The sequence below is a fragment of the Macaca thibetana genome, chromosome 5 (assembly GCF_024542745.1).
Source record: "Macaca thibetana thibetana isolate TM-01 chromosome 5, ASM2454274v1, whole genome shotgun sequence".
Taxonomy (NCBI): Eukaryota; Metazoa; Chordata; class Mammalia; order Primates; family Cercopithecidae; genus Macaca; species Macaca thibetana.
In genome coordinates, this window is record NC_065582.1 from 163,445,969 (window position 1) to 163,456,851 (window position 10,883).

Below are 10,883 nucleotides of genomic sequence, written 5' to 3' on the forward strand. Positions count from 1 at the left end.
GGCTTTGAAGAAACAGGACTGGTAGTTCCTAACATCAGCACTATTAACATCAAAAAGCCACTGGGAATTCCACATCCCATTTTCTATGATATACATGTACAGATAGCCAAAGACCTTTAGAAAACACCAGAAGAAAACCAGGTGAACTTAAATTTTACTTTATTATATACTATAGTACATAATAATAGTATTATATTATTAAATATAATATACTATATTATTCTACAGAATATAATGTATAGAATAGTATGAGACAATTGCATAACATATAGAATAATATAGTATATAGAATAATGTAGCTAAGCTGAGAATAATTAAATATTATAGGATAGTATTATATGATAATGCTATACTATTATTTAATACTTTATTAAATAGCATGCATATATATATATATTACTGCATATACCTCTAGAATGCAGGGGAAGGTGCTCTTTACAATTAGGTGGCAGAAAATGTGGGAGACAATGAAGAATCCTTAGTGACAACCTGTGTACGGTTCATGGGAAGTCAGTTTTTATGTAATGTGGAATTCAGGTGAAATAAGCGTGTATGGGGGGGTGTGTGTGTGTATAAATAAGGGCAAATAGAAGGAAGAAGATAGAAGCAAGAAGAAAGCAAATTTTGAAGGCTTCAGTTGCACAGGATCAGTCAATGTGCCTTCTCAAACCCTCCAGGTTGGATTGCCAAGAGGGTTTGATGAGATGAGAGCAAGACTATTTTCTTTTGATCTTTCAGTCACTGCCTTTGTAAGTATAAAATAATAATACCGATCTGGGGAAGAGGATAATGGTTTCTCAGTCAAAATGTTATTTGTCATTGGAATTTATTTCCTTGTTGCTTGATTTTTACATCACTGTCCCAGGTCTTCAATATTCATCAGGTCCAAGGAAGTCGTTGGGACATGCATGAAAGGGATCTTCTGCCAGGACTCATACACCACCTCCCTGCCCCTCCTGCTTTCTACCCTTGATATAAAATAATAATTTTGATTTTTACTCCCTGACAAGATTGTGAATTAGTATACCTCTGTCTCCCGAAGCTTGTCCTGGTGGTATAACATAGGAGAGAAGTGTTAGATACACAAAAGCAACACAATGTCAACAATCTTGGAGAGATAGGAAGCAGTATTAACCAAAAAAAGGACCATATGGAGATTACTGTGGGGGGAATCTCCATTGTCATCTGCATTGAGAGGACAAGACACAGGAGAGCTTCTGTGAATTACAGGAGCAATAACAGCAAGGAGACATCATCAGAGTGACAGGGTGGATACTAGAAGAAAAGAGAGGACCCAGCAGTTATAAAATTGACTCAAGAGGCACACAGGAAATAAAAATATGAATTAAAATTAAAAATTCAATAGAAAGGATAAATAGCAAAGTGTATCCAGCTAAAATATAGTGCCGACCTAGAATATGGGGTTTGGGTGCTACCACAAGACCCAAGAAAGAATAGAGAGATAGAAATTTTTTTTTAAAGTTAAGAGATATAAGGAAGAGAACTGTAAGTTTTCACGTTTTTATGACAAGCTTTTTTTAAAGGAAAGAGAGGACATAAATGGAGGTGAAAATATATTTTATGAAATAAGAGGTGAGAGTTAATTAAATTAGAGGATAATGAAATACCTCAGATTGAAAAATATTATAGTGTGCTGAAAAATTAGATAAGGAAAATCCACAATAGACAACTTACGGTGAATGATAAGAATAAAAATGGCAACAATAATATATTAAAATTTTTCAGAAAAAAAAGATCATTTAATATTTAGCTTCTCCACAGCAATACAAGGAAAACTAAAGAGGCAACATTTTCAAAGTGTTAAACAAAATTAAACTTAAAATTTTTAGTAAGATAAATTTTAAAAATAAAGCTATTTTCAGTTCTCATGAGGTTTACCCTACACAATCCTCTTTGAGAAAATTCTTGGGGGAAGTACTCAGGCAAGAAGAGAAATGATTTCTAGTAGAAACACACAGACACAGACATGCACACACATGAAATGTACATGAAATAAGCACATGAAATTAGGAATGAGTAAATAATTCTGTCAAGTTTATTGTCTAAAGAAGCAAAGTCAGTATATATTGCCTAGAGAAGTGAAGATGATACATACCTGAGGCTACTGAGGTATCTTCAATTACTATATGGGTATAGGGGAAGAGAGTAACTAATAAATTTAAAATGATATTTTAATATACACTTATAAGTTAAACATAATTAATCGAAGGCTAAAAATAGAGCATATATCAAGAAGAAATCATAGAGGAGATAAACACATAATAGATTTAGCATTGAATGACAATGCAAATGCATTTCTAAGAGGGAAATTAATAAGCATTCAATTTAAAAAGTTGGACAAAGCAAACAGAAGAAGAAAACCAATGAAGCAAGCGGGGAGCCAATCATAATTAAAGAATATATCAGCATGCAATCCCCAGGGGCTGAGATTTTAGTCTGCTTTGTCCATTGCTAAATCTGGGTGCCTAGAACAGTGCTAAGCAAATGGCAGGTGGCTCAATCAATATTTAATAAGTAAATGAATAAGTAAACCCAATAATATATAAAGAATATTAGCAAAAAATGTATTTTTAAAGGATTCATATGGTAAAGATATCTTTGGCAAGACATATAGAACAAAATAAAAGAATATAAAATCAATATGATACAGAAAAATGTAATGAATATATGTACAGAAAGGGTTTAAAAATAATACAAATTTTATTATAGCAGCTATTCAGGAATACATTTGAATATATTTGAAATCTAGAAAGAAGAGAGACACTTGTAGAAAAATATAAAAGGCCAAAATTGGAGCAAGAAGAGTAAAAACCCCAAATAGACCAATAATCATTAGATAAATTGAAAGGGTAATTTCAGGCTTTCCTCAAACGATGCCTCAAGTCCAAATAGCTTCATAGTTGAGTTCTTCCATACTTTCAAGGGATAGATGGTTCCTAACTTATAAAAGACTTTTTAGAAAACTAAAAAAAAGGTTTTAGAAAACTAAAGTTTTGATGAGGCTAATATATATTGAATAAAGAAAATGCAAAATAAGACATTTGTAGATTCCAGTTATCTATCACCACATATAAGACTAATCATATAACTATATTTTGTAGTTTGCAGTGTGCATTTTATGTTTTAAATTTAAAACTAAATTGTATTGTATATATTTATGGTATACTAGGGGGCACACAAAGGTAGTAAAATGGTTACTATAGTGAAGCAAATTAACACATCCATCATCTCAAATGTTTACCCCACCCCCTTGTTTTTTGTTGTCAAGAGCAGCTAAAAGCCACTCATTTTGCAAAAATTCTAAATACTGTACAATATTATTACCTATAGCCCTCATGTTGTACATTAGGTTTCTAGACTTATTCATCTTACATATCTACTATTTTGTATCCTCTGATTTACATCTTTTCATTGTTGTATTCTCTGTCTTTGTATATTTGACTCTTTAAAGAAATGATTCCACAAAGATTTGTGATCATATAGTATTTTTCTCTTTATGTCTGGCTTAATTCACTTAGCATAATGTCCTCCAAGTCCATCCATGTTTTAGCAAATGATAGGATTTCCTTTTCTATTATTATTATTATTATTTTTTAGACAAACAGTTTTATTTGAAAGGGGGAACAGCCAAGTCCCCCCGACCCCGCGGTCCTGACGACGTCAGTGTCAGGCGTGGGAGGACCAGTGTCCTGAGGAGAGAAAACAGGGTTAGGGGTCGGTAGCCGGGGTCAGGAGTCAGGGGCCAGACCATGTGAGCTACCGCACCCACGGCGCCTGTCTGGGCCTGGGTTTCGCCGCGGCACGTGGAGCAGCGCGCAGTGAGGCTCTGGGCGCCGAATCTCACCCGTGGCCACGGCCAAAGCCGAGGATGTTTTTCCACCAACGCCGGGGATTTCCTTTTCTAAAGCTGAATAATATTCAGTTGTGTGTGTGTGTATGTTATAGTTTTTGATTTATTTATCTGCCAAATAATTATTGCAATCCATGTAACTGTTTTAATTGCTGCAAAAGATTCATTTACTAAATTTCAATGTAATTTTTGGTATAAACTCAGAAAATCAGTGGTAGAATGAAACTTCCCTAACTTAATAAAGATCATATAATTAAAACTTACAACAATTTCATATTTAATAAAAAATTTAAACCACATTGCTTCAGGTTTGTGAATCAGATAATGTCTTTTATAATCACTCTTGTTTAACATAGTACTGAATTTCCTAACTAATGCTACAAGAAAAAATAAGAAATGTAAAGATTAGAAGAGGACAAATACAATTTAGGATTCGAGTAAGATGGTCATCTATATAGGAAATCCAGCATACTCCCAAGATGAAATATTAGACTTAGTTGAATAATTAGGCTATCTGATATAAAATCAATTTCTAAAAATCAATAGTGTCCCTTTACCAACAATAATTATCTAGAAAATAGTATAAAACATATAACATTCAAATAGCAATAAAAATCTATATTTCCAGAAAAAGAAATCTGACAAAGATTGCAAAACACTTTTACAACAGAAGTATTAAGCTTCATTAATTGACCTAAAAACAAATTGAAAACAAATAGAAAGATTATAATATGTTCCTGGATTATTCAACTTAATTTACAAAGAAGCCAATAGTTTCCAGATTTCATCAATAAACTCAATGTAACCTTAATAAAAATCTTTTTTTTTAAATTTATTTATTATTATTATACTTTAAGTTGTAGGGTACATGTGCATAACGTGCAGGTTTGTTACATATGTATACTTGTGCCATGTTGGTGTGCTGCACCCATCAACTCGTCATTTACATCGGGTATAACTCCCAATGCAATCCCTCCCCCCTGCCCCCTCCCCATGATAGGCCCCGGTGTGTGATGTTCCCCTTCCTGAGTCCAAGTGATCTCATTGTTCAGTTCCCACCTATGAGTGAGAACATGCGGTGTTTGGTTTTCTGTTCTTGTGATAGTTTGCTACGAATGATGGATTCCAGCTGCATCCATGTCCCTACAAAGGACACAAACTCATCCTTTTTTATGGCTGCATAGTATTCCATGGTGTATATGTGCCACATTTTCTTAATCCAATCTGTCACTGATGGACATTTGGGTTGATTCCAAGTCTTTGCTATTGTGAATAGTGCTGCAATAAACATACATGTGCATGTGTCTTTATAACAGCATAATTTATAATCCTTTGGGTATATACCCAGTAATGGGATGGCTGGGTCATATGGTACATCTAGTTCTAGATCCTTGAGGAATCGCCATACTGTTTTCCATAATGGTTGAACTAGTTTACAATCCCACCAACAGTGTAAAAGTGTTCCTATTTCTCCACATCCTCTCCAGCACCTGTTGTTTCCTGACTTTTTAATGATCGCCATTCTAACTGGTGTGAGATGGTATCTCATTGTGGTTTTGATTTTCATTTCTCTGATGGCCAGTGATGATGAGCATTTTTTCATGTGTCTGTTGGCTGTATGAATGTCTTTTTTTGAGAAATGTCTGTTCATATCCTTTGCCCACTTTTTGATGGGGTTGTTTGTTTTTTTCTTGTAAATTTGTTTGGGTTCTTTGTAGGTTCTGGATATTAGCCCTTTGTCAGATGAGTAGATTGCAAAAATTTTCTCCCATTCTGTAGGTTGCCTGTTCACTCTGATGGTAGTTTCTTTTGCTGTGCAGAAGCTCTTTAGTTTAATTAGATCCCATTTGTCAATTTTGGCTTTTGCTGCCGTTGCTTTTGGTGTTTTAGACATGAAGTCTTTGCCCATGCCTATGTCCTGAATGGTACTACCTAGGTTTTCCTCTAGGATTTTTATGGTATTAGGTCTAACATTTAAGTCTCTAATCCATCTTGAATTAATTTTCGTATAAGGAGTAAGGAAAGGATCCAGTTTCGGCTTTCTACTTATGGCTAGCCAATTTTCCCAGCACCATTTATTAAATAGGGAATCCTTTCCCCATTTCTTGTTTCTCTCAGGTTTGTCAAAGATGAGATGGCTGTAGATGTGTGGTATTATTTCTGAGGACTCTGTTCTGTTCCATTGGTCTATATCTCTGTTTTGGTACCAGTACCATGCTGTTTTGGTTACTGTAGCCTTGTAGTATAGTTTGAAGTCAGGTAGCGTGATGCCTCCAGCTTTGTTCTTTTGACTTAGGATTGTCTTGGAGATGCGGGCTCTTTTTTGGTTCCATATGAACTTTAAAGCAGTTTTTTCCAATTCTGTGAAGAAACTCATTGGTAGCTTGATGGGGATGGCATTGAATCTATAAATTACCTTGGGCAGTATGGCCATTTTCACAATATTGATTCTTCCTATCCATGAGCATGGTATGTTCTTCCATTTGTTTGTGTCCTCTTTTATTTCACTGAGCAGTGGTTTGTAGTTCTCCTTGAAGAGGTCCTTTACATCCCTTGTAAGTTGGATTCCTAGGTATTTTATTCTCTTTGAAGCAATTGTGAATGGAAGTTCATTCCTGATTTGGCTCTCTGTTTGTCTGTTACTGGTGTATAAGAATGCTTGTGATTTTTGCACATTAATTTTGTATCCTGAGACTTTGCTGAAGTTGCTTATCAGCTTAAGGAGATTTTGGGCTGAGACAATGGGGTTTTCTAAATATACAATCATGTCATCTGCAATCAGGGAAAATTTGACTTCTTCTTTTCCTAACTGAATACCCTTGATTTCTTTCTCTTGCCTAATTGCCCTAGCCAGAACTTCCAACACTATGTTGAATAGGAGTGGTGAGAGAGGGCATCCCTGTCTTGTGCCAGTTTTCAAAGGGAATTTTTCCAGTTTTTGCCCATTCAGTATGATATTGGCTGTGGGTTTGTCATAAATAGCTCTTATTATTTTGAGGTACATTCCATCAATACCGAATTTATTGAGCGTTTTTAGCATGAAGGGTTGTTGAATTTTGTCAAAAGCCTTTTCTGCATCTATTGAGATAATCATGTGGTTCTTGTCTTTGGTTCTGTTTATATGCTGGATTATGTTTATTGATTTGCGAATGTTGAACCAGCCTTGCATCCCAGGGATGAAGCCCACTTGATCATGGTGGATAAGCTTTTGGATGTGTTGCTGAATCCGGTTTGCCAGTATTTTATTGAGGATTTTTGCATCGATGTTCATCAGGGATATTGGTCTAAAATTCTCTTTTTTAGTTGTGTCTCTGCCAGGCTTTGGTATCAGGATGATGTTGGCCTCCTAAAATGAGTTAGGGAGGATTCCCTCTTTTTCTATTGATTGGAATAGTTTCAGAAGGAATGGTACCAACTCCTCCTTGTACCTCTGGTAGAATTCAGCTGTGAATCCATCTGGTCCTGGACTTTTTTGGTTGGTAGGCTATTAATTATTGCCTCAATTTCAGAGCCTGCTATTGGTCTATTCAGGGATTCAACTTCTTCCTGGTTTAGTCTTGGAAGAGTGTAAGTGTCCAGGAAATTATCCATTTCTTCTAGATTTTCCAGTTTATTTGCGTAGAGGTGTTTATAGTATTCTCTGATGGTAGTTTGTATTTCTGTGGGGTCGGTGGTGATATCCCCTTTATCATTTTTAATTGCGTCGATTTGATTCTTCTCTCTTTTCTTCTTTATTAGTCTTGCTAGTGGTCTGTCAATTTTGTTGATCTTTTCAAAAAACCAACTCCTGGATTCATTGATTTTTTGGAGGGTTTTTTGTGTCTCTATCTCCTTCAGTTCTGCTCTGATCTTAGTTATTTCTTGCCTTCTGCTAGCTTTTGAATGTGTTTGCTCTTGCTTCTCTAGTTCTTTTAATTGCGATGTTAGAGTGTCAATTTTAGATCTTTCCTGCTTTCTCTTGTGGGCATTTAGTGCTATAAATTTCCCTCTACACACTGCTTTAAATGTGTCCCAGAGATTCTGGTATGTTGTATCTTTGTTCTCATTGGTTTCAAAGAACATCTTTATTTCTGCCTTCATTTCGTTATGTACCCAGTAGTCATTCAGGAGCAGGTTGTTCAGTTTCCATGTAGTTGAGCGGGGCGTTTTGATTGAGTTTCTTAGTCCTGAGTTCTAGTTTGATTGCACTGTGGTCTGAGAGACAGTTTGTTATAATTTCTGTTCTTGTACATTTGCTGAGGAGTGATTTACTTCCAATTACGTGGTCGATTTTGGAGTAAGTACGATGTGGTGCTGAGAAGAATGTATATTCTGTTGATTTGGGGTGGAGAGTTCTATAGATGTCTATTAGGTCTGCTTGCTGCAGAGATGAGTTCAATTCCTGGATATCCTTGTTAACTTTCTGTCTCGTTGATCTGTCTAATGTTGACAGTGGAGTGTTGAAGTCTCCCATTATTATTGTATGGGAGTCTAAGTCTCTTTGTAAGTCTCTAAGGACTTGCTTGATGAATCTGGGTGCTCCTGTATTGGGTGCATATATATTTAGGATAGTTAGCTCTTCCTGTTGAATTGATCCCTTTACCATTATGTAATGGCCTTCTTTGTCTCTTTTGATCTTTGATGGTTTAAAGTCTGTTTTATCAGAGACTAGTATTGCAACCCCTGCTTTTTTTTGTTCTCCATTTGCTTGGTAAATCTTCCTCCATCCCTTTATTTTGAGCCTATGTATGTCTCTGCGTGTGAGATGGGTCCCCTGAATACAGCAGACTGATGGGTCTTGACTCTTTATCCAGTTTGCCAGTCTGTGTCTTTTAATTGGAGCATTTAGTCCATTTACATTTAAGGTTAAGATTGTTATGTGTGAACTTGATCCTGCCATTATGATATTAACTGGTTATTTTGCTCGTTAGTTGATGCAGTTTCTTCCTAGCCTCGATGGTCTTTACATTTTGGCATGTTTTTGCAATGGCTGGTACCGGTTGTTCCTTTCCATGTTGAGTGCTTCCTTCAGGGTCTCTTGTAAGGCAGGCCTAGTGGTGACAAAATCTTTAAGCATTTGCTTATCTGTAAAGGATTTTATTTCTCCTTCACTTATGAAACTTAGTTTGGCTGGATATGAAATTCTGGGTTGAAAATTCTTTTCTTTAAGAATGTTGAATATTGGCCCCCACTCTCTTCTGGCTTGTAGAGTTTCTGCCGAGAGATCTGCTGTTAGTCTGATGGGCTTCCCTTTGTGGGTAACCCGACCTTTCTCTCTGGCTGCCCTTAAGATTTTTTCCTTCATTTCAACTTTGGTGAATCTGGCAATTATGTGTCTTGGAGTTGCTCTTCTCGAGGAGTATCTTTGTGGCGTTCTCTGTATTTCCTGGATTTGAATGTTGGCCTGCCCTACTAGGTTGGGGAAGTTCTCCTGGATGATATCCTGAAGAGTGTTTTCCAACTTGTTTCCATTTTCCCCCTCACTTTCAGGCACCCCAATCAGACGTAGATTTGGTCTTTTTACATAATCCCATACTTCTTGCAGGCTTTGTTCATTTCTTTTTCTTCTTTTTTCTTTTGGTTTCTCTTCTCGCTTCATTTCATTCATTTGATCCTCAATCGCTGATACTCTTTCTTCCAGTTGATGGAGTCGGTTACTGAAGCTTGTGCATTTCTCATGTATTTCTCGTGTCATGGTTTTCATCTCTTTCATTTCGTTTATGACCTTCTCTGCATTAATTACTCTAGCCATCAATTCTTCCACTTTTTTTTCAAGATTTTTAGTTTCTTTATCCTGGGTATGTAATTCCTCCTTTAGCTCTGAGAAATTTGATGGACTGAAGCCTTCTTCTCTCATCTCGTCAAAGTCATTCTCCGTCCAGCTTTGTTCCGTTGCTGGCGATGAGCTGCGCTCCTTTGCCGGGGGAGATGCACTCTTATATTTTGAATTTCCAGCTTTTCTGCCCTGCTTTTTCTCCATCTTTGTGGTTTTATCTGCCTCTGGTCTTTGATGATGGTGATGTACTGATGGGGTTTTGGTGTAGGTGTCCTTCCTGTTTGATAGTTTTCCTTCTAACAGTCAGGACCCTCAGCTGTAGGTCTGTTGGAGATTGCTTGAGGTCCACTCCAGACCCTGTTTGCCTGGGTATCAGCAGCAGAGGCTGCAGAAGATAGAATATTTCTGAACAGCGAGTGTACCTGTCTGATTCTTGCTTTGGAAGCTTCCTCTCAGGGGTGTACTCCACCCTGTGAGGTGTGGGGTGTCAGACTGCCCCTAGTGGGGGATGTCTCCCAGTTAGGCTACTCAGGGGTCAGGGACCCACTTGAGCAGGGAGTCTGTCCCTTCTCAGATCTCAACCTCCGTGTTGGGAGATCCACTGCTCTCTTCAAAGCTGTCAGACAGAGTCGTTTGCGTCTGCAGAGGCTTCTGCTGTGTTTGTTATTGTTTACTGTGCCCTGTCCCCAGAGGTGGAGTCTACAGAGACAGGCAGGTTTCCTTGAGCTGCTGTGAGCTCCACCCAGTTCGAGCTTCCCAGCAGCTTTGTTTACCTACTTAAGCCTCAGCAATGGCGGGCGCCCCTCCCCCAACCTTGCTGCTGCCTTGCCGGTAGATCACAGACTGCTGTGCTAGCAATGAGGGAGGCTCCGTGGGCGTGGGGACCCTCCCAGCCAGGTGTGGGATATGATCTCCTGGTGTGCCTGTTTGCTTAAAGCGCAGTATTGGGGTGGGAGTTACCCGATTTTCCAGGTGTTGTGTGTCTCAGTTCCCCTGGCTAGGAAAAGGGATTCCCTTCCCCCTTGCGCTTCCCAGGTGAGGCGATGCCTCGCCCTGCTTCAGCTCTCGCTGGTCGGGCTGCAGCAGCTGACCAGCACCGATCCTCCGGCACTCCCCAGTGAGATGAACCCAGTACCTCAGTTGAAAATGCAGAAATCACCGGTCTTCTGTGTCGCTCGCGCTGGGAGTTGGAGACTGGAGCTGTTCCTATTCGGCCATCTTCTAAAAATCTTAACATTTTGATGAAAGTGAAACATT

General features: G+C 37.9%; 1 non-coding gene across 1 annotated transcript; it reads right to left on the reverse strand.

The window, feature by feature from the left end:
- Positions 1 to 3,793: 3,793 nt before the first annotated feature.
- LOC126955902 (small nucleolar RNA ACA64) lies at positions 3,794 to 3,905 on the reverse strand. Its single transcript, XR_007726183.1, has one exon. It is a non-coding gene; the product is annotated as a small nucleolar RNA ACA64 (small nucleolar RNA).
- Between the last annotated feature and the right edge of the window lie 6,978 nt (positions 3,906 to 10,883).